The 27,022-nt window shown below is 40.0% G+C and overlaps 1 protein-coding gene across 8 annotated transcripts in view; it reads right to left on the reverse strand.

Annotated features, from left to right (window-relative positions):
- The window catches only part of IBTK (inhibitor of Bruton tyrosine kinase), a 186,356-nt gene that overhangs the window by 97,882 nt on the left and 61,452 nt on the right, over nucleotides 1-27,022 (reverse strand). For 3 of the 8 annotated variants that reach the window (XM_060115367.1, XM_060115370.1, XM_060115362.1), the window contains 3 exons: nucleotides 26,725-26,802; nucleotides 11,866-12,090; nucleotides 6,465-6,572 (listed from right to left, as the gene is read on the reverse strand). The gene's annotated coding sequence lies outside the window, so the exon portion shown is untranslated. Of the gene's footprint in view, nucleotides 1-6,464; nucleotides 6,573-11,865; nucleotides 12,091-13,613; nucleotides 14,048-26,133; nucleotides 26,190-26,724; nucleotides 26,803-27,022 lie in introns of those variants that run through there. The other 5 variants (XM_060115365.1, XM_060115364.1, XM_060115366.1 and 2 more) reach the window with 5 other exon arrangements.

The following is a 27,022-nucleotide window of genomic DNA, read 5'->3' on the forward strand; positions in this document are numbered from 1 at the left end:
AAGCCATTTTGTGATCTAAGCCTGCACAATGCTTATCCCTAACAGATCTCAGTAATTGAGATTTTAAGGGAACAAAAGCATGCAGGAACAAACAGCTGTTATCAGGCAAGACAAGTGAAAATAACAAAGATAATAAATCAGCTGTAAAGACTCCCAGTTCTGTTACAGTGATAAACGTTAGCCTGAGGCACATTCTTGAGCTCTTTTGCAGAATTCAAACTCCCCCCAGCGCTCAACCACCAGGTCAACTGGAACTAAAGGAATGAAGAGGTTGATGTTGACATTTTCTGATCCTTGTGACTTCAATCAACTAAAGCTTGGACTCTGTTAACCTTTGCCCCAATTCTATGTTGAATTCTCCTCTTCTCAAGCCCCTTCATGAATATGAATACACTGCCCCAACCCCTTCATTGAATATGCATGTACCCTTAGCATTTTTCCTGTTTAGGGAGACAGTGCTTTGGGAAAGATCCCTGGTATTCTCCTTACTTGCTGCAAGTAATAAATCCTTCTTTCTCACATTCTTTGGCTTGGTTGTGTCTTTTGACTCAATAGCCACCAAGAGGCAAACCTAGTTTTCAGGTAACAGAAACCCATGGGTAATAGTCTCTCAATAAGAATCCCAATTACCAGTTAAGGAATGAAAGAGTAATCATCACTACAGACCCTACAGATGTTAGAAGGAAAAATAAGAGACATTAGAAACAACATTACGTTAAAAAATCAGAAGAGTGGTTTGCATTTGAGGAGTTGGGGATAGGGTATGAGAAAACTTTCTGAGGTTGTAGAAACACTTTGTATCTTGACAGGGGTGTGGGTTACAAAGGTGTATGCATTGTCAAAACTCAACAAATATACACTTAAAATGTGTGCATTTCATTGTTTAAATTTTACTTCAAAAGAAAAAAACAGTAAACAATATGAACTTTAGCAATTATGCTGAAACATTTAGGTGTAAATTGACACCTGCAATTTACTATGTAATGCATCAAGAAATACAATTTGTATAAAAAGATGAATAGATGGTAGATATGTGATAAAACAAGTATATTAAAAATGTTTACTGTATAATCTTGGTGGATATATAGTTGTTCACAATGAAATTCTTCCAAATTTGTGGTATGTTTAAAATTTTTAAAACAAAAAATTGGAGGAAAACAGACTTAAAAATTGTATAAATCAATTACAATGTATGGACTTTATTTGGATCATAATTTGGACACATAAGCTGTTAAAAAAAATGATGAGACACTAGGGGAAATGTGAATGCTGGCTGGTTACTTGTTAATTGTTTTTATGCCTGTGTAGGAGATGCTGTCAGTTCCCAGGTCCCATGGTCACTCACCCTTACTACTTAAGGGCATGCTACCCAGAATTCAGCTGTCAGCATCTGCATTTCTTTGCTGAGGGCTTTCTCTGACTGCTGAAACCTTTGCCTGCCCTTGGTTGTCTGCAAATGCTGAGGAGTTAATGCTTGCCAGAGCAGCTTTCTGCCAATGTCTAACTTACAACCTTCCCTTTGTCTCACTTCCCCATTTTCCCTCTTGGGTCCCCCTCTCAAATAGACTATTTGCATTCATATCTTTGTTTTATTATTAGTTTCTGGAGGCACCCAAAGTATGACATTGGGATAATGGCATTTTAGCTATTTTTTTTTAATTCTTCATTTTTGGAGATATAAATTGAAATATTCACAGATAAAATTATATTTGGGGGATTTGTTTCAAAATCAAGTGTTTGTAGGGAGAGCAGGTGGAGTTATGGATGAAAGAAATGACAGAATCATGATACTGTTGAAGCTCAGTGATGGACATGGGTGTTCATTATACATTTCTGTCTACTTTGTATATGTTAGAAATTGTACTAAATGACCAGTAGGGGCTAATGATGATAATGGGAGGTCTGTTAAGAACCTTGGGCACAAACTCTGGCCTGGGCTCTATCAAGCAGACCCACCTGAGAAAGACATTAGTTTAAAAGTTGAGCAGAGAACCTGCACATGATATTCAGAGAAAATTTATTTGTAATACTTCCAAACTAGAAACAACCAGAATGTCTTTCAGTGGGTGAACACTTAAACAAGCTATGGTATATCTGTACCTTGGAACACTACTTGACAATGAAAAGTAACTACCTTTTCACTGTTAACTAACACAATAGTTACAGCTGAAGATCTGAATAGTTAGGATCTGAAGGGTAATATGCTGAGTGAAAAAAAGCCAATCTTAAAAGATCATATATGACTGCATTTACATAACATTCTTGAAATGATAAAAGCATAGAGACAGAGACATTAATGGTTGCAGGGGTTACGGACAATACGCAGTAGGTAGGGTAGCACAAACGAGATTTTTACAGTGATGGACCAGTTTTGTATCTTGTTTTTGGTAGTGGTTACTTGAATCTATACATCTGCGTAGACCTGTACACTCAAACTCACTCACACACATACACATAAATGAATTCATATAAAAGTGACAAAATCTGAATAAGGTCTATGGATGGTACCAACGTCAATCTCCTTTTTTCATTTGTGTTGTAGTTATATAAAATGTAACTATTGGGGGATACTGGGTGAAGTGTATAAGGGACCTCTCTGAACTACTTTTGCAGCTTCCTGGGAATCTATTATTATTGCAAGATAAAAAAGGTTTTCTAAAATAAAGAAATGGAAATAAAGTTTAAAAAAAAAAAGGCATCCAGATTTCAAAGGTAGTTAGGGTGAAGGCCCTAGCACTTGAGTTCCATATCCAGTGTTGACAGTGCAAAAGAACAAGCTTCCATTCCTCTATCCAGAAGCAGAAGGGATACAGTCTTCACTGGAAAACCCAGTAGCCTAGTTAGTACAAGCCCTGTAGCATGTAAACCTGATTATAAGGCCCTCTCAGAAACTGTAAGGTGCCCAACATCTTAATACATTCCTTTTCTGCTTAACTAGACAATGCAGGCTCTGTTTTTTGCAGCTTTGAATGCTGGCTGGTTTTTATTCTGATGGTTTCAACTGCATATCTTAATTTTCTGAGGGATTTGAAGGGGTGATAAACAAAGCTAAAGCGTATCTCTACACACTGAAGCCACTGAGAAATTGATATCATGCTAGAAAGTAATAAGGATATGCAATATTCCTCAAGAATTTCTTTGTTTTGACCCTGATTAGAGCTGCTTGGTTACCTCTAGAAGCAGAGAGAACTGGAGCTTAGGCTGCCTTGCAGCGATTGGTGGCCCTCCCTTTCTGAGGTTTTTTGTTATTCTGAAATCCCTAAGAAGCAAGAATTCTTGCCTGTACTTCTGTGTCCAGAAAATAGATTTTTCTTCTGTAGCTTACTCATGATATGCAGCACTGCCCTCCCTAAACCCCCTGAGTGGCTCATCCTGGTTTTCAGACGGAAGGAAGACTATGCCTGGGAAATCTTCCTGCTTTTAAGTAGAGCTTAAGTGAGGGCTCTGAAAGGGGGATGCTGAACAGAGCTGTACAATTGCCCTATACAGTAAGCAGATCAGGAGTGGACAAGAGGATGGGCAAAGGACCACAGAAGCAAGAGAACAGACTGAAACATGTAGTTCAGAAAAAAGGAGTAAGACTTAGAAAAATTATCTTTTCCTAAGTCAAAGAAGGAAGAAGAGAGCCAGCATCTTTAAGGACTTCATTACTTCCCCTGTTACCTTTATGACTGCTTTGCATTCAATGTGTATGTGGTTTTGGATCCTTACTGGTGTTGGTCGTTTGCACCTAATTTACAAGTTAGGTACCTAGTTTACAAATTAGGTACAGCTTTTAATGTGAAGGAATTCATTTACAAAGTTCACAAGAGCAGAACCAATGAACAACTGCATTTGAATGGAAGTTTTCTTTGGTCCCCAAACAGAAAAGGCCATTTTTATTATACATTTGTTTCTTGATCCCAGTTTTAGGTTTGTGGGTAAAATGTAGCTGAATAAGCACTTTCTAAAAATTTACTTAATTGCCCAATAGACCTGCCCCCAAATGGAGGTGACAGAGAGGATCAACAGAGGTACACGTTGTGACTTGTATAGCAGTTTCTTCTTCACAGCTTTGTTCCTTCTATAGCTTCTAAAACTTCCACCATTAGATATTTAGATTTTTAGATTTTTGACAAAACCCAAAAACAAAACAAAACAAAAAACAGGGAAGTTGGGGGTAGCTTTGGGTCAGCCAAGGTCCACCATTAATTACCAGTATCATTGCCTACTTTTCTCTGGTGCTTTCCAGTTTGGAAGTTACTTTAACATCCTTTGTTTCCGATTATGATTTTGCTTCTTAGCAACAATCTTGAGATTGTAGGGGCTTACATGCTAATCAAAAGGTTTAAAATAAAAAAAGGTGATGCCCAAAGGGGTTAAGTAACTTTTTCAAGGTCACAGAGCTAGTAAAACGATCCCTCGTCACTCACATCAGAAGCAGAGTAAGGCTGCTGCCCTCTCTCAGGCTAGCAGATTAAATGAGAGAAAAGAGCCCTGGGGAATTTCCTCTAATCACCCCACACTAGCTGAATAGCACAGATTACCTTCCACTTCCTCTCAAATCCCATTGCACTTACCATCTGTAAAATTCACCTGAGCTCTTCCTCATATTTTGCCTTGTCTTTCTTTTATGAGTTGAATAAGTGAATGGGTGAATGGTGCACGCGTATGCTTTAACCCCCTCATTATATAGTACAAGTATTAGAAACAGGTACCTAGACTTCTGTATTCTCACAAAATTTACCACAGTGCAATGCTTATAAATAATTTTTATTTGAATTTAACTAAATTAGGTAATAGCATGGAAAATACAGACTTTGGCCCTAAGAAGATAAAATAGAGAAAAGGAAAATTTTAATAAAGGTATACCAGGTACTTTTGTGCCTATGGAGTCTACTACCATCATTTAAATCATCCTTTTGCTAAGATATTTAATTCCCTGACCTTCTTAGTGCACACGTCCACCTCAATTCAATCGTAACACTGGATCAACCTACACATACCCATCACTCTTCTTCACTCCTTACCTTGGCTGGCCTAGAAACAAGATAGCAAGCAACAGAAAGATGAACACACTTGCTTAAATAATGAAAGGTGGGGCTTCCCTGGTGGTGCAGTGGTTGAGAGTCTGCCTGCCGATGCAGGGGACACGGGTTCGTGCCCCGGTCCGGGAAGATCCCACATGCCCCAGAGCAGCTGGGCCCGTGAGCCATGGCCGCTGAACCTGCGCGTCCGGAGCCTGTGCTCCCCAACGGGAGAGGCCACAGCAGTGAGAGGCCCGCGTACCGCAAAAAAAAAAAAAAAAAAAAAAAAAGAAAGGTATTTGGACTGAAAAGCCCGAAGGTAAAACTGCCTTCAAAGGCGGCTTGATCTTACAGCTCAAATGATGTGAGCAAGACCAAGCTTCTCTTTGTCTTTTCACTCTGCTCTCCTCAGGGTTGGCTCTATTCTCGGGCCAGGCCTTCTAATGTGCAGCAGTGCTGCTGAGAATTCTGATGCCGTTCTTGTTCCTGGTCCTTGGTATGTGACCTATTTTTCCCCATTGGAAGCCTTAGGGTTCTAAAATTTCGAAATAATCTTTCTTCCTCCTATCCAGCAAGGAAAAACAAATATGTGTCCCAGTATTCACAGCAAAAGTCCTAGGTCATGTGCCCACCACTGAACCAGTCACTCTGGGCAGGTAATTCAGATAAACGGATCATTTTAAGCTCTCTTCTGTGTTCCCATATTGGAGCTAGAAACGGAACCAATTTCCCTAGAATCCCATGGATCCCAAATAGAAATCAGTAGCTACTGGAAAGGGAGAAATAGATACTAAAGAAATAACTATCACATTCTCCACTTTCCTTTATCTTGACTGATGGATGTTACTAGAAGAACTCCAACAACTGTGTAATTCACAGATGAAAATTTGTGATCTCTAATATCTGCAGGATTCTTGTTACATTAATTGTTCTCCGTCCTTCACAGTTGGCTCTCTACTAAGTGCTTTTCCTTGGCTTAGTGATCAAGTATCTCTCTTCACAAAAACAAAGCTTAACTGGAACCAGTGCCACTTAACTATTACCTTGTTTATCTCCCCTGGCAGCCAAGCACTTGAAGTCTTCACACAGTGGAAACCATAATAAAGTGAGACAAAAGCAAGATCCTTGCTACCCATAAGATATCAATCATCACACCTTCCCAGCTACCACGAGTGATGACTACTTCTTTACCAATCTTCCGTCTAGTCTGCCCTCCCTGCAGATAAGATTTATTGAGATATCTAATCATAGAATTGCTCCCACTTTTGGGTAGTCAGTAAACCCCTATTTCCTTATACTCTCTCCCAAATTACCCAACTAATCCAGTGAAGCTCAAATCCAACAAATAGGTTCATTTCTAAGGCCCCCTTATAGAAACACCCCTTGGTTCCTCATGGTGAGTGTTCATTCTTCTTGCAGTGAGTAATAAAACCAACTTGTTTAAATAAAGGTATGTACCTGGTAGTCTTTGGCTGGAGGTTGTTGGCAGCCCTTACTGTATCCATTGATGTAGTCACTGAAATCCATTAAGTACCCTTCATTTCTCTTCTGAATTACTCCAGCGTCCTGAAAAAAAAAAAGGGTTTCCCTGTTCTCAGTCGTATTTTCTCTAATCTATTCAGAAACTCAGATCTAATCATGTCACCTCCATGAAGGATGAAGCCTAAATATTTTAGCTTAGCCTGTGACACCCTCCTTACAATCACAGCTCCTGTCGTATCAGTCACCACCTCTCCAATTCCATGCACCAGCCATGACGAACTTGCTCGCAGCTCTTCCAAAGCATTTTTCTGAACTCTGGCATGGCCTTTGGACCTCTTCTGATGCCTAGAGAATCTAGCTAATTTTCACTTAATTTTTACTCCTTAAAGACGTGGCTCAAGGACTTCCCTGGTGGCGCAGTGGTTAAGAATCTGCCTGCCGATGCAGGGGACACGGGTTTGAGCCCTGGTCCGGGAAGATGCCACATGCTGCGCAGTAACTAAGCCCGTGCGCCACAACTACTGAAGCCCGCGCGCCTAGAGCCCGTGCTCCGCAACAAGAGAAGCCACCACAATGAGAAACCTGTGCACCACAACGAAGAGTAGCCCCTGCTCGCCGCAACTAGAGAAAGCCCTTGCGCAGCAACGAGACCCAACACAGCCAAAAATAAATAAATAAATAATATAATAAATTTATTTTAAAAAAAAAAGACGTGGCTCAAGCATTTTGTCCTCTGAGAAGCCTTCTCGGATACCTCTGGGAGTCATTGGTTTGTGTTTACTTCTCTCATAGAATGTACTATAATTAATCATCTGTTTTCTCTATGAGGCTACCAACTTCCCAAGGCCCATACCTTGTCTTATTCCTCCTGTTACCCTCCTACAGGGGATCATACCCAGGGTTCTTCCGTAATGTTTGGAAATGAAAGTGGGGAGTGGGGTTAGGGTGCTCAGGGATTGAGAACAGCTTTGTGGATGGGGGTCAGAGATGATGAATGCTTTGCAGTTTATGGGACAATCTGGCACAAAGAATTATCTCCCCCAAAATGCCAATAGCATCTCCATTATAGCACAGGGAACTCTACTCAATGCTCTGCGGTGACCTAAATGGGAAGGAAATCCAAAAGAGAGGGGGTATATGTATACATATAGCTGATTCACTTTGCTGTACAGCAGAAACTAATACAACATTGTAAGGCTACTGTACTCCAATAAAAATTTTAAAAGAAAAAGGAAGAACCACCCTAGGTTCTCAATAGGTATTTATTTGTTGAAGGAATGACTAAATAAACATGAATGAATAAGTAAGGTAACGTAAAAATGAAAGAATAAATTAATGAATAAATGAAGAGGGAGAAAAGTAGGGAGTACTGTATTTGGAGATGCAAGTGTACCCCAAGGGGAGGTATCGATTGGCAAATGCATGCTTTGACAACTTAAAATTTTCCCCTGGTCATATTTGCTGTCTCTTTCCTCCTGGGATTGTGAGGGCAAGGTGCAAACTGAATTGAAAGAATTAATTAAATAAGTGAATAGATTCATATGAAAATATCTGTTGGGAGAGATAAAACCAGGCTATCTTGGTGGGAGGGGGGGATCATTTATTTCGCCTCTGACATTTACCTCACCTTTTTCAAGACAAGACATCTTAATCCTGATTTAAACTTTATATTCAACCATTTAACCTAAGACCCATTACTTGCAGCTTATTGTTGCCGCAAACTAAAATCCCCAGGGAGCAGACACACGTTGTGGTTTTATTACCAATGTAAGTACTGTGTGACTCATCCTTCCTTGAGGGGAATCTCAGCTAGGTAAAACTTTGCCAAGGCTCAACTTTTTCTGGAATAACTTTGTCGTTAAAGACATAGGCACTGAATCAAAAGCTAATTGAATCAAAACCATGGATAGTTTAATCTGGGATTCTAGACCCATTTAGTGCATAAATAATTGGAACCAAGTGTCTTTTATGCAAGGATGCCAACTGTTTCTGGGTCCCAGTGCAATTATTTCTAGTTTTGAAGGCAGTGTTTTAAACTCCCTCAATTTATTCACATACTCTATGACAAAAAAGATTTCAATGTAATACCAATCCATAAAATATTAGCTGATGGTCATGACCTAACCCTTACTTCAAAAAATAAAAGGCATCCTTAAAAATCTTCTTTTTTTTTTTAATCTTAAAAAAAAATTTCTATTCACACTTTTCATGGGAATACTTTTCTAAACTTCTAATTTCCCTGGAGAAAATCACAGCAAAGTCTTCTCATAAGAATGACCAGGAAGGACTTCCGTTCATTTAAATAATTGTAGACCCCGCACTTTAAATGTTCAATTTCTTCATTTACTGGTGGTAAAATGAAATACTGCCCTAGAAGAGAGACAAGGGAATTGTGGGGCTGTAAGTGAGAGATCACAGTCCGTTGAGAGGATCAGAGTAAACTGCTAAACTGAGTGATTTGTAAAGGAATTTAGGGATGAATAGGATTTGGGGGAGCATCTGAAAGCAATCTCTTATTTCCATGATTGCCAACATAATGGAAAATTGTGAAAGACTTTGAAATGTACCCAAAAGATCTGGCTGACTTCAGTGGAAAAACTAGGTGAACTGGCTCATAATATTGGGTTACTGGGCCTTTCATTTGTCTGTGAGCTTTTTTTACAACTCTCTTATTTGTACATAGGTGATAGAAATGCAGATAACTCCTGTTCATAGACAAGACAATCTGTCTGCGGGCAGTCGGGTCCCTCTCCGCTACATACATTCGGTGCACGCCCCGCAAGTAGACTCCTGGTGTCGGAGTCCTAGTGTCCAGGTTGTCAGAAGCACTTCTACTGCCTCTCACTGAGGTCTCTTGTTGCAGAGCTTGATGTCCAAGCAGGCTTGGATGGCTTTTCCTGTGGAACACATATCTGTCCTTCCAAGTTCCTGCCGACACACCAACCTCTCACTCCTGTGTCCCTAACACACAGGAATCACCCTGTCCCTTTTTTGAATATACAAGTTAAACTGTCTCTTTAAGAAGATATAACCACAGACACTGGTTTCTAGACCACGAAGATACAAATATCTCTTTATGTTCATCCCTATCCGTCACCTTCTCTTAGTACCTGAAGCATAAAATTCCCTCTGAGGATGAGAACTCTTACACAGGGGTCATTGGTACCTTCAAGTTCTCAGAGTAGGAAGTTGTCTCGTAAGATGAAATGTTCTTTTGCTTCCTAATTATGTCCATAAAACCCAGGAAATTTTAATAAGAAACCTAGAAAATTTAGAAATATTTTTTGGAATCACAGACATGCTTTAAAAAATAATTAACCATTACTATACTGTTTCCAGTTTTATGAAAATGGAACAACCTTATAGTTGCTGCCAGTCCTGAGTTCATTGTGATAAAAATGGCCCTAGTTCCTGGTTAAAGTCAGCAACCTGTTAGTCCACTCTCTTCAGTAGATGTCTCCTACTGCTGCAGGCAAGAATTTGTTTTAGGTGCTATTTTGTTCATTAATAAAATTATATACCAGAAACTGACCAGTGCCCCAGTACTGTGATGCAAACAGCTTTCCATCAGGAGTGGGATCTGAAAAAGTTATTTCGTAGTGAGGGCACAAAGCCCACGGCCCAGCATCTATGCCTCCTCTATTCACACATCATTGACAAGGGTGGAGCAGAAAGAGATTGTGAGAGGAAGGTCTTAACTATTTTTTTTTTTTTTTTTTTTTTTTTTTTTTTTTTTTTGCGGTACGCGGGCCTCTCACCGCCGTGGCCTCTCCCGTTGCGGAGCGCAGGCTCAGCGGCCATGGCTCACAGGCCCAGCCGCTCCGCGGCATGTGGGATCCTCCCAGACCGGGGCACGAACCCGTGTCCCCTACATCGGCAGGCGGACTCTCAACCACTGCACCACCAGGGAAGCCCGGTCTTAACTATTGAGTCTCATGATTCTACTCTCAGGAGCAGCATAAAATAGTGTCTAATAGGTTACCAGAAAGTTCAAGCACTAAGAGAAACCAGAATGACATAGAAGGCAGGCTTTTCTTACCGTATGCCCAGGAAAACTCTGAGTTAATGCCCACCCAGAGAGAAGAGAAAGAGATGCCAACACAGGCTATGTATTACTTTAATTGAATCTCTGTATGTGATTTGATTAAGACTTTTGAAGCAGGGGTGGGGGGTTGGGGGATGGCGAGGCATATTTAGGGTTGCAAGATAGCACACTCATCACAACCTTGCATCATGCCATGTTCCGGTTATGTAATTATGAAATAATTGAACTGCCCTCATACAATTATATAAACATTAAATGATTACATTTGAGAAATGAACCGCTTGATCCTGCTCAGTTCCTAACCCATAATAAACCTGGCACCACTGGAGAGGGTTGGAAGTGAGACAAAAAGTGAGCACGGCTTGGCATCCTTCCACTCAAATTCCTGTTGTGGAAGGGTGGCCCTTTCAAAGAACACCAGAGACCAAACTGGTATTGAATTTAAAGATCTTTAACAACAACGATCCCAGCAACTACTTCAACTTCACCGCATGTCAATTCTTTTACTTTTTTCATGAAGATTGTTGACATTATTTTTATTTTCATACAGAAGAATTTAAGCCAAAGGTATAAACATTTTCAAGCATTAAGAAACGATAGAGAATAATGCAACAATCATCAATATCATTCACCGGCCTGTTTCACCGCATGTCAATTCTACCAATTCTGACACTGCTGTTAATGCCATCAGCCAAACGGGAGGCTTTGAACTGGGGGAGTAGGGGGATTCGAAAACCAAAGAGATCAAGAGACCACTATCCTGTTTCTGAAAAGGAAAACTCTATAGTTTAGCTGAAATTAAGAACAGGCGTTTTGAGCCCTTTTTAATTGAAACTGCTTTAGACAGGTGTAGCTCATTCAGTTACTCGTTGTAATTAACACAGTAAAAGGATAGTACTGGGCCCCCAAATCCTCTCTCCTGAAACGTTCATTTTCATCATATTCATTTTCACAGTTATGAATATCTTAAGAAGAAAAGATTAAGACCAAAGAAATCCTTTTGTAAGCACCAGGGAACCATGAGAGGAAGACCAAATTTATTTAAGGACAAATTTCCAGACGATGGGTTGTACTGGGATATTTGGGATTTCACCCTCTGACTCAGCAGATACGTATCTCAGCAGACCCTCTATGAGGTCTGAGAGTCATCTGTTCAAGTAACTCCTATTATTTGAAGCATTTTAGACTTGCCCAGCATGTTTTATATTTCAATTCACTTTCGTGTCTATCAGTTTATCCACAAGATCATGACAGAATGAAAGAATGCACAACTGGAAGAGGTCCTGAGAAATGCGTTCGAGGTCTCTGAGGTAAGCACGGTTAAGGACTCACCTCTGTCACCAGTCAGGAAGCAGGTAATGATGGACACATGCAGATCTGATCAGCTTCTCAGTGCTGGTACCAGAGAAGAACCTGGCTATGAAAGGCAGAAGTACTTGAGAAACAGCAGCTTATACCTACAGATCGAGATGGATTCCTGGTCCTGGAAGTATCTCACAAAGCCAAGCCAGCCTCAATTCCAAGTGAGAGATCAGTCTTTGAAAGGGCACGCTGATCCTGGGAAATAACAAATAGATTAGACCATAGTTTCTGATTTGGCTATCATTTTTCTGATTGTTGCTTTCTTCCTATATGTGTGTGGGGGGCAGTTGTTTATTGATTTTGAACTTTGCTAGCATGGGGCCAACTTCTAAAACTCTGGTGTTGTCCACATAGAAGTATATCTCTTTAGTAAATATAACTGATGGAACTTTGTACATATTCATATATTTAACATTTAAAACAGTAGATCTAAGTGAGAAGAGTTGGAAGAGGAGAACGCCTTTGTATTTTAAGTGGCATGATTACTGCAGTTTTCTCAGATTATTAACATTTTTCTCTTCTGAGCAGAATCAGTGTTTTATTTTAGTGAGAAGAAGAGGAGTGGTAAGAAAGCCTAAAGTTAAAATAGCAATGCAGCATCAATGACTCTGGATTTTCAGTTATGTTTTTTGGCTCTCCACAAAGCAGATTAAAACTTAAAATTCTCAGTGACACCAAAAAGGGCCCCCAGGATTGGATATCCTCATAGGAGGTACAACAAAAATAGAATTAAGCCTGGAGATTCCAAACCAGACCCTAAGAGTAGCAGTTGTTTTTCCAGGTTCATTTAAACAATCCCTAGATTGAAACAGAGCTTTTAAACATCTGTGCCACTAGATGGCACTATATAAGCACTTTTATTTTCACTTTTCCCATCTTCCCAAAGAAATAGAAAGGAGGCAAAATATTAGGTAAGGGAATCGATTCAGTCCTTGAAATTGCTATCGTTTATTAATTTAACTAAATCTTTAAATTATAAGCCTAAACACCTTGTAACCGATTTGCCAATACCTTAATTCTCTATCAGCAGGTACAGTTCCATTGATGAGAGATTGGCTCAAAGGCCGCTTTAGATTTGTTATTTGGCAGACAGGAAAGTGAATAAGAAGGCAAGAAAATTGATAATATGTGAGAGGGCAGACAGGAAAAAGAAATACATTTATAAGAAAATGTCTAATCTTGAATTTTCTTTGGTTTCCATTAAAACTTCCAGTACCTCAGAAGATTGTCAGTGTAATGTTCTATCAGTAGTACCATAATTTATTCTTTTGTTACACCATGGGGATTGGAGACGAAAAGGCCCGTGCTAGCAGGAGGCACAGGAGGAGATTATATATGCAAATCATTCCGCAGCTCTTGTACCAGGAGAGGGTTTGTCTTGTAATATTTCTTTTAAGTCACACAGAGAAATCTTTGGTTGGTTGCCAAAAAGCAAAATTGGGAGGTTAAAAAGAAGGGGAAGAAAGGAAGAGACGATTTGAAAGGAGTATGCAAAGCTGTGATGAACAGTCAGATGATGTGTGATAACTGCGGTGTCTATGATTTTTTTTTTTTTTTAAACTGAGAATGGAGGGGATGCAGGGGTGGGTAAGGAATGCACAGCAGTTCGGCGAAGCAAGGTTAAGTGTATTCAGGCCTGGGGAATTGAGGACATCTGGTCATATCCAGACCAAATGTAATCTGCGTGACTGGCAGTGGGTGAGCATAACCCAGGTCACCTGCCCTCCTAACCCAGGTTGGCTGCTTCTTGATTCTCCTTCCCAGGAGCAGTCAGCCACATTCCACAGAGCGGAGGTGCCAGATGCCACTTCTTTCCCCGCAAAAGTCAAGTGGACACTGAGGGAGAGTTTTAAAGACATCAAAGAGCCTGAATGGACAACCGCATCCCTGTAGCTGTCAGTTCTACTGGTCCAGTAAGGTCAGGGAGGATGGAGATGAAGGAGCTGGAAGACGCGGGTGGGGATGGGAGTGAGGGTGGTGGAGGGCTGCTTTGATGAGCTTTCTTCCTCTAGCACAGAGTCCGTAAACTTGGTTTTCTTCCTTTGTATACTTCAGCTTACAAACACTGGCTCCTCTCTGAAAAGGTCACCCTGCTATTCAGGCAGAATTTGTGACTCTCAGTAGCTGGGAAAACCTTGGAACCAAAGAGAACCTATTAGGAGAGAAAAAAACCCAAACTCATCGCTAAGCCAAGATATGGGGAAAAGATTAACCTCTAAAAAAAATGTTTTATGACAACAAGAACACACAAAATTTCTCTTTGATTCATAACCTTAATAAATTCTGCATATCGTCTGCAATAATTCTAAAGTATTCTAAAAACACTTTTATATTAGAAAAGAGTTTCATATTAGTTTAAATTATTTTAGGAAAGAGATGCCCTATTCCACCACTAAAAAGTTATGGAAAAATCAATAAGAAGACTTTCTTTACTCTCACTAATGAAGAAAGAACCTAATAAGGATTGCTGAATTTTGGAGACTGGGGAGTTGAGTTTATACCCACAATAAAACATTAGGCTACTACATCAGAAAAGCCTTGGTTCATTTATTTTGACACAAGTATTCAAAATAATTTAGTTTCCTTGGTAAATGGTCTGTAGACTCTCCCGAAGTGTTGCTAGCTAGAATATTATTAATGGGAATTCACTCAACACATCTCATAATTTTGCTGAGAAATGAGATGTGAACACTGCATTTTATGGGAGCAAAAACTGGAGGAGGGGAGCGGAGAGAGGAACAAGGATAAACAAACAGTGGGTTTGAATTTAACCAGAATTTAACCAGAGCACCAGCAACTGGGAGAAAGAAATCAGGAAACTTGGATTTTGCTATCAATTACTCAGATTCAGCTTAAAAAATAACCTCTGTGGTTAATGAACAGGCTGGGTTGGGGATAGTTCCACATGAACTGTGGGCACATTGCTGGGATTTTCCTAAGCATTCAATGTCATCTAGTTCCCACGTGCTAAATTCATTCACTTCACAAATGTTCCCAATGTCTTCATCCATCTAGTACTTCATTAAGTTTATGCTGGACATCAATTCTAACGTGACCATGATCCCAGCCCTACCCCAGGCTGCATGAGGGGTGCCTATTCCGTGGCCAGGAGCTTGACCAGTTGTCCCAGCTCATGCAGAACTGAGTGGTTTCTTAGGATGTGGGACTTTCATTGCCAAAATGGGGACAGCAGCAGGTAAACTGGGATAGTTGGTCACCCCATCACTGCTACCCCTGAGTAAACTTCTGTTAGAGCTCCTATAAACGGACTGTCATTTTGATTCTCTCATTTGTCTCTCTCACTAGACTAAGTTTCTTGTCTCTCTGTGTCCCTAGCATCTAGCACAGTGCCTGGTACTTAACTGATACACACAAATGTTTGTTCCACGCATAAAAGAATGGAGAAATATATGGGGGGAACGACAACAACCTTCTTTCTTTCCCCACGTAGGGGAGAAACTATCCTTCCTGTGTTTCAATCCTATTATAGAGGGTTTTCAGAGACATAGGGCCATCAGAAGAAGGCAGGGTTTCATCTGTAGCCCAGAGATCTCTCTTCATAAGGAAGAGGCCCAAGGAGCCACCATGAGCTGCGCGCTCTCTCCTCTTTTGTGCAACTCAAGGGTTTTCTCTTTTTTTTTTTTTTTTTTGCGGTATGCCGGCCTCTCACTGCTGTGGCCTCTCCCGCTGCGGAGCACAGGCTCCAGATGCGCAGGCTCAGCGGCCACGGCTCACGGGCCCAGCCGCTCCGCGGCATGTGGGATCTTCCCAGACCGGGGCACGAACCCGTGTCCCTTGCATCAGCAGGTGGACTCTCAACCACTGCGCCACCAGGGAAGCCCAGGGATAGAGGTTTTTGATGTGGACGGTAATAGTACCACATCTGAAGAAAGCAGGTGTTTGAAAAACTGGCTCCCAGTGTATATTAAAGATGGAGGAAGGGGTGGACAGGACATACTGAGAAGGGTATACATTGTGACTAAAAGAGTTTGTGGAACCAACCACCCCTGAAAGCTCCCTTTGGATGAGATACCAGACACGATTTACTCAAAGTTCTCACTTCCTCAAATACCCTAGATTTCAAGATTTGCAGGGAGGACAAGCAAGTATCCAGACCTGTGCCTGATTTTATTTTTATGTCTATTAGTGAGATAGATATGAGTGAATATGATTATATGATCTTTAGGGACTTGGGAGAAAAAAAAATCCAGTCTAGATCACACCTGGAACGCAAAACCCTGGAGAAATTCCAGTTATGAAAAGAAGGACCTTTAAAAGAAGAGAAAGTTTGGGACTTCCCTGGCAGTCCAGTGGTTAAGATGCTGAGCTTCCACTGCAGGTGGCGTGGGTGCAATCCCTGGTCAGGGAACTATAATCCCACATGTTGCTCAGCATGACCAGAAAAAAAATTTAAAAAAAGAAGAAAAGGAAGAAAAATTTATACAATGAGGTACCACTTCACACCAGTCAGAATGGGCATCATTAAAAAGTCTACAAGTGGGCCTCCCTGGTGGCGCAGTGGTTGAGCGTCCGCCTGCCGATGCAGGGGACACGGGTTCGTGCCCCGATCCCGGAGGATCCCACATGCCGCGGAGCGGCTGGGCCCGCGAGCCATGGCCGCGGGGCCTGTGTGTCCGGAGCCTGTGCTCCGCAACGGGAGAGGCCACAGCAGTGAGAGGCCCGCGTACCGCAAAAAAAAAAAAAAAAAAAAAAAAAAAAAAAAAAAAAAAAAAGTCTACAAGTAACAAATGCTGGAGAGGGTGTGGAGAAAAGCGAACCCTCCTACACTGTTGGTGGGAATGTAAGTTGGTGCAGCCACTGTGGAAAACAGTAATGGAGGTTCTCAGAAAGCTAAAAATAGAATTACCATATCATCCAGCAATCCCAATTCCTGGGCATATATCCAGACAAAACTGTAATTCGAAAACATACCTGCATCCCAATGTTCATAGCAGCACTATTCAAAATAGCCAAGAAACGGGGCTTCCCTGGTGGTGCAGTGGTTGAGAGTCCGCCTGGCGATGCAGGGGACACGGGTTCGTGCCCCGGTCCGGGAAGATCCCACATGCCGCGGAGCGGCTGAGCCCGTGAGCCATGGTCGTTGAGCCTGCGCGTCCGGAGCCTGTGCTCCGCAACAGGAGAGGCCACAACAGTGAGAGGCCCACGTACGGCAAAAAAAAAAAAAAAAAAAGCCAAGAAACGGAAACAACCTAAATGTCTATCGACAGATGAATGGATAGAGAAGATGTGGTACATATATACAATGGAATACTACTCAGCCACAAAAATGAATGAAATAATGCCATGTGCAGCAACTTCAATGCAACTAGAGACTATCATACTAAGTGAAGTAAGTCAGAAAAAGAAAGACAAATATCATATGATATCACTTACATGTGGAATCTAAAATATGGCACAAATGAACTTATCTACAAAACAGAAACAGACTCACAGACATAGAGAACAGACTTGTGGTTACCAAGGGGGAGGGGAATAGGGGAGGGATGGATTGGGAGTTCGGGGTTAGTAGATGCAAACTATTACATAGAGAATGGATAAACAACAAGGTCCTACTGTATAACATAGAGAACTATATTTGATATCCTGGGACAAAATATAATGGAAAACACTATAAAAAATAATGTATATATGTGTATAACGTAGTCACTTCGCTGTAAAGCAGAAATTAACACAACACTGTAAATCAACTGTACTTCAATTAAAGAAATAAATAAAGGAAAATAAAAGAATGCAAAGTTGGGAATTCCCTGGTGGTCCACTGGTTAGGACAGTGTGTTCTCACGGCAGAGGGCCCAGGTTTAATCCCTGGTTGGGAAGTAAGAGCCCGCGAGCCGCACGGCATGGCCAAATAAAAAAAATTTTTTTAAAAAGGAAAGTTTGAAAAACATTCTAGGACAGAAAGCCGTATGAATTTTACTAAAAAGTAATTATGTAAATATGTGTGTAGGGGGTTCAGGGTCAAATTTTAGTTGTATTATAATCTTATATGCCAAGAAATAAAGCATCTTTACTTCCCATAACTGGTGTGGGAAGTAAATGAAGGAACAAGAGATAATTTTTTTAATTTAAATTTTAAAGATTGTGTACAATTCTGTGGCAGAGCAAGAGACTCTTTAACTTGCCCATAAAATCACTTCTAGATTAAACAGTTGTGTTCAGGTACACATTTTGTCAATTCAAATGTTAGTTCCCTATTGGTGATGTTCCTCCCTCTTCGTTTTTCTATTCAAGATAGAGTCTGTAGGGGAAAGTACTCTTGGCAATGTGGGCACTTGGCATTTATATGATTTTCTATTGGTCTTTACTATCTGGTGGATAGTCTGAAGTAATCCCTGGACCAGTGTCCACTGACGTGTAACTGGAAAGTCCATTGTACCTCATCAGCAGTGCCCACCCCAAGAGTTGTTCATCCAACTTCTGACTATCTTCCTCTAGAAGGGGAGAGACTTCTTTCTTTTTCTTTCTCTCTGGAAAAATCTTCCTCTACAGCATATCCTTCTTTTTTTCTCATAGCACTAAGCACAGTGGCTCAGCCTCAGTTGTGGGTGAGTTGCCCTCTACACACCTTGGAAGAAACTCTGATTTGTGTCTGCCAAGTATAGCTCTCACTATGGGATCCTTGTCATAATGTAGAAACAGGAATTACTGAGAACCAAATAGCACCAAAACAGTGTCCTTATTACACATATGAATAAACTGGAAAATTGACAACCCTGGATCAATGACTGTAGGACATCTTTACTAGAGCCCATCTAACTCTAATCTTAAATGAAAAAACAGAGTAGGAAACCATTTTTTTTCAGAAAACAAATGGAAAGAAAACAATTCATTTATTTGAATATTTAATGAGTCTCTTCCATGTGATTGCCATGCATTTTGCTGGTTATATGTCCAAAAATTAGACTGAGCAAATGTGAGGAGGGGGGAATCCAAAAGCAAGTTATGATTTCACACACACACACACACACACACACAGATTTGATTTGAAATAACATGTGATCCTCCTACTTTTGACTTCAACCAGAGAAACAACAGAAGCCTATAATTAAGTCTGTATGTTTTGATTCAATACCATAGAATACATGTTCTTTATTTCTATAAGAAAAACTTCTGAAAGGTGAAGAAAACATTGTATCTTGCTAGTCTCTAGAATAATTTTGGAAGTTTTACCCATTTCAAAAACAATATTCAATTATATTTAGTCTTTTAAAACTTCCACGGAAGTTTCCTCTGACAATGCAATCATTAAGTTCCAAGGTTTTAAAAAATCATTAACCTTCTAATATATTTGATAATCACATACTGATATGTACTGTATTAAGTAAACATTAAGAAAAAGCTTTTCTTAATATCCACTTTTCTAATATGCACTTTTGACACTTTTGACTTCTGGGATGAAATAATGTGAACTAAAGATAGTTATCAATTTAATTAAAACTGAGTTTTCTAATATTGAGATTAGTTGACATGGATATCAAAGGCATAGCTGGTTAATTTACATTAACATTGGGACAAGAAAAAATTTTTATAAACAGCATTTATGCCTCTGGTTTTTGAGATCTTTTAATATGGAAAGGGAAAGCAATCAGAAGATAATGGGAAGAACATTGGTTATAACAGCAAGAATTCAACTGAAAAGAACTGAAAGTACAGAGACCTGATTAACCCCAGCTGCACCAAACCACATGGGATGGAACAGATATTAACTCTCACCTTTACTTAGATTTATGCAATTTTCCTGGTTGCTCTGACTGATTCTGCTGCTAGCATGGTTAGTACACTCATTTTATTTAACATAAGTTTGTTCTAGCCATACTCATGCTGCACGTATCAGTGAGGTAAGGAATCGGCCAGTGCAGCTTTCTAAAAACCAGGTAGATTTCTGTGGCAGCTGCCTGTCGATTTCAAACTAAGCTGAACTGAAGAGCTTTGGTTCTCTACCCCTCCCCCCTGCGACCTCACCTCAGTCACTTCACGGTGGACTCACGGTGGACACAGAAGACGGGGAAAAGTCTCTGATCCTTTTCAAACCTATTTTAGGCTCATGGATCAATACATACTGAACACCAACTTGGAGAAACTACAGAGACCTTTACCTTCTTTTATACTTTTCCAATATTGATCTTTCTTTATTTCCTATATTCAGGGAAAGTGTGGGATGGGTAGAAGGCTGCAAGCAAACTGGTCTTATGGAATTAAGATAAAACAAACAACAAGCCTCCGAATGTTGGTGCATCAATGAAAGCGCACAGTAGGCATGAACAGTGTTGGCATCTAGAACTGAGGGAGCTGCTATGCTCTGAAGATCCTTCAGGAGCTATAATTGTGTTGGATATGTCCTAGTAAAATTACAAGGGAGGCAAATTTAGGAGATAGTAATAGCTAAGATTTATTGAGTATTTTCTATGTATCAGGCATTTTCTTACAAGCTTTATTTTATTTAATTTTCACAATCCCATCCTGAGGGAGGTACTATTCATTATCCCCATTTTACAGATAAGGAAGTAAGGCACAGAAGGGTAAATTGTTGGACTTCCCTGGTGGCGCAGTGGTTGAGAATCCACCTGCCAATGCAGGAGACATGAGTTCGATCCCTGGTCCGGGAAGATCCCACATGCCGCGGAGCAACTCAGCACGTGCGCCACAACTACTGAGCCTGCGCTCTAGAGTCCGCAAGCCACACTACCGAGCCTGCGTGCCACAACTACTGAAGCCCACGTGCCTAGAGCCCGTGCTCCACAACAAGAGAAGCCACAATGAGAAGCCTGAGCACCATAACGAAGAGTAGCCCCCGCTCGCCGCAACTAGGGAAAGCCCGCGTGCAGCAACGAAGACCCAACGCAGCCAGAAATAAATAAATAAATAAATTTTTTAAAAAGAAAGGTAAATTGTCTAACATCACATGGTTAGTAAATGGTGGAGTACTTATACTCAGGGCAGACTGATACAAGAGGCCATGCATCTATTTAATCTCTATACAAAGAAGTTGCATAATCATGGTAGACCTCAGTTAACTAAAAAACAAAATGCAGTGCAGGAATAAACCCTGGTTTATTGGCATGTGGTCAGATGATCTTAGACAAAGATATCAAGAACACTCAATGAGAAACAGTCTCTTCAACAAATGGTGCTGGGAAAACTGGATAGCCACATGCAAAAGGATGAAGCTGGACCTTTCTTTATCTTACACCATAAACAAAAATTAATTCAAAGTGGATTAACGACCTAAATGTAATACCCCAAACTATAAAATTCCCAGAAGAAAATACAGGGGAAAGTCTTCATGAAAATGAATTTGGCAATAATTTCTTGGATGTGATACCAAAAGCATAAGCAACAAAAGCAAAAATAGGCAAATGGGACTGCATCAAACTTTAAAACTTCTGTGCATCAAAGGACACAGTCAACAGATTAAAAAGGCAGTCTAGAGAATGGGAGAAAATATTTGCAAATAACATATCTAATAAGGAGTTAATATAAAGAACTCTTAGAACTCAACAACAACAAATAACCCTAAAAAAAATAGGCAAAGGACTTGAAGAGACATTTTCACAAAGATAATATACAAATGACCCACAAGCATATAAAAGATGCTCAACATCACTAATCATTAGAGAAATGCAAATCAAAACCACAGTGAGCTATCACCTCACGCACATTAGGATGGCTACTATTGAAAAAACAAATAATAAGTGTTGATGAGGATATGGAGAGATTAGAACTCTCGTCCACTGTTGGTGGGACTGTATCGTGTTGGCCAAAAAATTCGTTTGGATTTTTCTGTAAGACGTTACGGAAAAATCCGAATGAACTTTATGGCCAACACAATGGAATGGTGCAGCTTGGAAACAGTACAGTGGTTCCTCAAAACGTTAAACACAGAACTATCATATGGTCCAGCAATCTAGGTATAGATCCAAAAGACTTCCAAAACAACTAAAAACAGAGTCTCAAAGAGATATCTGGACACCCGTGTTCACATCAGCACTAGTCACAATAGCCAAGAGGTAGAAGCAACACAAATGTCCATCGATGGATGCATGGATAAACAAAATGTGGCATTTACATACAATGGAATATTATTTAGCCTTAAAAAGGAAAGAAATCTTGTCACATGCCACAGCAAGGATGACTCTTGAGGACACTATGCTAAGTGACATAAGCCAGTTACAAAATGACAAATACTGTATGATCCCACTTATATGAAGTATTTAGAGTAGTCGAAGTCATAGACACAAAAAGTAGAAGGGTAGCTACCAGGCAAGATTGGGGTGGAGGTGGATTTGGGAGTTGTTTAATAGATACAGAGTTTCAGTTTTGCAAGATGAGAAGTTCTGGAAATCTGTTGCATGATGATGTGAATATAGTTAACACTACCAAACTATACAGTTAAAAATGGTTAAGATGGTAAATTTTATGTTTTATATATATATATATATGTATATATATATATATTTTTCTCTACCACAGTGAAAAAAACAAATAAACAAACTGGAGACACTGGCTAGCTGAAAGGCACATACTGACACTTTCCTTCTATGAGTTGTAAGATCTGTTCCTGCTCTGATATTATTTTAAAATACCTCGAATTGTGCACGAGAGCCCCTATCTCTTTGCAGAACCTTTCTCTACAGTCATCAGTGTCCACAATCTCCAGAGCATTTTATGACCTATCAATCCTATCCCGTAGTACTATTCAGAGTCTCAATTCTTCTGAGTCCATAATCTAACAACTTTGCAAATAATAGGGAGTCTCGGATTTATCAGATAAACCAATTCTGTTAACATACTATCTCACTGAAACAATACCACATTCCTTAATCCAGATATATATGTGTATCCATAAGGATACCCTCAGATAATAAAACTATATCTGATGAAAGAAATGTCCTATTGAAGGAAATGTCTTGTTGAGGAAGGGGGGCAGGAAGGAAGAGTTTTGCCCCTCAAATAACTGAGTGGCTTCTCAGTCAACCAAAAGGAATATTAGGCCAGAGAAACAAAACAGTGTGCCTGGAAGGGACAACACAATACTTAGGGATTCAGGGAAGACAGCAAAGCCAGGAATGTTTCCAGGAGAGCTGAGAATAGAGTCTAGTTGTTGGTCAATTCATTTATGTCTCATTAATATTCAACATTGACTGGATTGTATTACTTTCTTTCCCCACTGATGTCAGGTCATGATTATTGGAGCTGGGTTTTCCCCTCCCATTTGTGCATGCCCCAGGACATCTCCCAAAATGAGACTGTCACACAGGGATGTACTTCAAGGGAACAGCAGAAGAATGAGAAAGATAGTAAGGACGCTGGAAGACCCAGTGTGGAGTGGGCATTACTCTGCCCAAGGTGAAAAAGCTCTAACAGAGAGAGACAAGATGGTGGTCACTAGCAAAGATCTCTCCTTTAGCAACAGCGTAGAGAGATCTCATATCTCTCCAGGTTCCACAGGCAACTTTTTCTCCTGTTCAGTGGCTTCCCAGAAGGTGATGAATTAATAGATTACAGCCAGAGAAATGGAGCAAGGGCTTCTAGACAGGACAGATGATGATTCCACAGGCTCAAAGCAAAGAGGGAACTGAATCAGTACGATATTTCAGCAAGGGCTCTGCTAAACTTTAAAGTTCTTGCTTTTGTGTTAAATGAAGATCAACCGTCAATCTCTCTCCAGTGTTCTGTGTAATGCAAAGTCACATCATTCAATGACAGATTTTTTCTGGTAAACTTTTTTTTCTTTTATCTCTGCCAGAATAGCAAGGTTGTATATTCTTAGCATAATAAATGGATATACATGCACATATATGGAGACCATTTTTCATTTATAAACAAATGAATTGGGTTCTAGAAGTTCACATTTGAATCAGTTGACTGGAACTTGGAATGACTGTATGTATAAAAATATTGTTAGAATTTAATGCTTTTAAATTGATGCTCTCATGAGACACAAGGAGTTCTTACAGAAAAATACAAGAGTAATAGTCTTTCCCCAATTCTCAGGGTAATGTAATTATTGGATATTGTTTTCTTGGTTTTAAGAGTTTTCCCCATATATTCTCTCTCAATAATAAAAGAACATCTGAGAGCTTATTGCGAGTTCAGTGTTTTGAATACATCATCTTATTTAATCTTCACAAGGATGCTATTTCATAGATAGAAAAAGTCAAATGACTAATTTCCCCACAGGCTACTCCAGTAAGTGGAAGAGCTAGGGTAGTGGATTTAAACCTGTTCAGAAATTATTTCACATTTCTCCCACTGAGGGTTATGTCCCCTTCCCTAGAAACTGGGCTGACCTTAGTGACTCACTTGTAACTAACAGATCCAGTGGAAGTGACAATGTGTGTGACTTCTGAGGCAAGGTCAGAACAGGTCATGCAGCTTCTACCGGGCTCTTTTGTGATGCTTGTTTTGGTAGAAGCTAACTGGCATGGGAGAAATCTGACCATCCTGAGACCTCCATGCTAGAGAGGCCACATATAGGCAACCTGGTCATCAGCCCAGCACATCAGGGAGCCATTTACATTTCCAGCACATGGAGAGGGTGTGGAGAAAAGGGAACCCTCCTACACTGTTGGTGGGAATGTAAATTGGTGCAGCCACTATGGAGAACAGTATGGAGGTTCCTTAAAAAAACTAAAAGTAGAATTACCATATGACACATTAATCCCACTCCTGGGCATATATCTGGAAAAGATGAAAACTCCAATTCGAAAAGATACATGCACCCCAATGTGCATAGCAGCACTATTTACAATAGCCAAGGCATGGAAGCAACCTAAATGTCCATCAACAGAGGAATGGATAAAGAATATGTGGTACATATATACACTGGAATAGTACTCAGCCATAAAAAAGAAAGAAATAATGCCATATGCAGCAACATGGATGGACCTAAGTCAGAGAAAGACAAATATCACGATAACACTTATATGTGTAATCCAAAAAAAATGATACAAATGAGCTTATTTACAAAACAGAAATAGACTCACAGACTTAGAAAACAAACTTATGGTTACCAAAGGGGGAAGGGGGGGGATAAATTAGCCTGGGATTAACAGGTAAACACTACTATATGTAAAATAGATAACAAACAAGGACCTAGTGTATAGCACATGGAACTATACTTGATATCTTGTAATAACCCTAATGGAAAAGAATATGGAAAAGAATAGATATATATACACAATATATATACAAATAACTGAATCACTTTGCTATACACTTGAAACTAATACAACATTGTAAATTAACTATACTTCATTAAAAAAAAATTTCTAGCATAGCCAAACTTTCAGTTGCCTGCAGCCCCAGTCTGACTGCACATACATGAGAGACTCCAAGTGAGAACTACCTGGTTGCTGTGTTAAAGTTAGGGTGACTGTTAAGCAGTAATAACAAGCAGAACAGCCAGTAATAGAATCCAGGTCTGCTGGACCCTAACACTCATCTTAAGCTACACATCTCACTACTTTCCTTAAACCTTTGATACTGTTACTACTCTTCCATAACAAAATCTAGTATGAGATTCAATGTAGTATATATAATTATATATTTAGGCTATTTATCAATAATTAAATTTATAATACCCATAGCTCTTTTAGTTCTGAAAAAATTTCCCTGAATTTTATTCTCTCTTAAACCAGAAAATCACTACCTTACATATAACGGTAAAGCTCTCATTCACTCCAACCAACATTTACTAAGTACGTACTATATGCCAGGCAGTATAAAAACTGCCGTACGTACAAAAATGAATTAATATGAGCCTCATCCTCTTGTCAATGATGGGAGGCTGGCAGAAAATGGGGAAAGATGTACATATCAACAAACTGGACAACAAAATAAGAAGAGTTCTGTAATGGGGGAGAGCACAGAGGAGATGCTAGTTGAGTAGTCTAAAAGTTGAGCTTCTAAGGTGACTGGAGGAAGGAGAGGTGGAGAACAGAGAAGGGAAAGGACCCCTTGGTCTAGTTCATCTCCTAACCTCAAGTTCTTACTCCAAGACTCTCTGAGTACCAACCAGTCAGAGAAAGATGGTCTCCTGGAAAAGCAGCTCTGGAGGGATGTTGAGCTTGAGAGAACCCAGAGGTAGACATTGGATGCTATTGTGTCAGGAGAGTTTCTGAATTAAAGATTGACTATATTCAGTCTACCGGGCATTGACTTTGGATAAAGACATTTCTCTTTTTTTCCCTAGAAAATAATCGTAATGGTTCTTACTCTTAAACTGATTTTTTGTTTCAGAGTAACGGCTATGGAGATTCCTGATTTCCCTGCTGGGAGAAAAAAAAAAAAAAAGGCTTCAGGGACAGAAATTATCGTTATTCTGGTAGTATAGTTCTACACATTAATAATAAGGAAAACATCTCTCTGTCTTTGTTCAAGCAGTATGCTCTGCTCAAGGGAGCTACTTTTAACACATTGTATCTCTTGCTTAATGGGGTAGCTAGCAACTTTTTCTGATATGCTTGTCTCATTCATTTAGCCTCCCCCAGACAGGGACTGCCCTATTTGTTTATTTAGTTAGTTAAGTTAGTAATTTTTGTGCCCATTTTTATTGTCTTACATTTTATTTGTCTGCTCAGCCTCCTTCTGTTTTGGGAACTGTCTCTTTTGGGAACAGTTGGGGCTGTCGATGAGATGACCTCACCTGTCCTACTAGGAGTGAACCTGTGACTCAGACTGGCCAATAAGAGTATTACGTTCCCCCTCAAACACTGTGATTGGTCCAAGGATGGGCATGTGATCCAAGCTGCACCAGGAAGTCTTTCAAGAACTGATATGGATGGTCAGGGAGAGAGGCTTACTTACTTAGTTTGAGGCCATGCAGGAGTATGTAAACCTGGTGCTGTCAGGACTCATGTTCTCCATTATGTAGGCACAACCAGTCTGCAAATTAAAACCAACACACACACACACACACACACACACACACACACACACACACACACAGAAAAATTAGTAAATGAATGAATGCAGAGAATGATTCCTGGAAACTTCATTTAAGCACTTGGTTCTGTGCAGGAAGCCACTAACCCTTGAACTTTTAGGTGAAATAAGTCAATTTTTATTTTTCTGACTTAAGCTAGAAATTGAATTGGGTTTCTGT

This window comes from Mesoplodon densirostris, chromosome 12, assembly GCF_025265405.1.
Source record: "Mesoplodon densirostris isolate mMesDen1 chromosome 12, mMesDen1 primary haplotype, whole genome shotgun sequence".
Taxonomy (NCBI): Eukaryota; Metazoa; Chordata; class Mammalia; order Artiodactyla; family Ziphiidae; genus Mesoplodon; species Mesoplodon densirostris.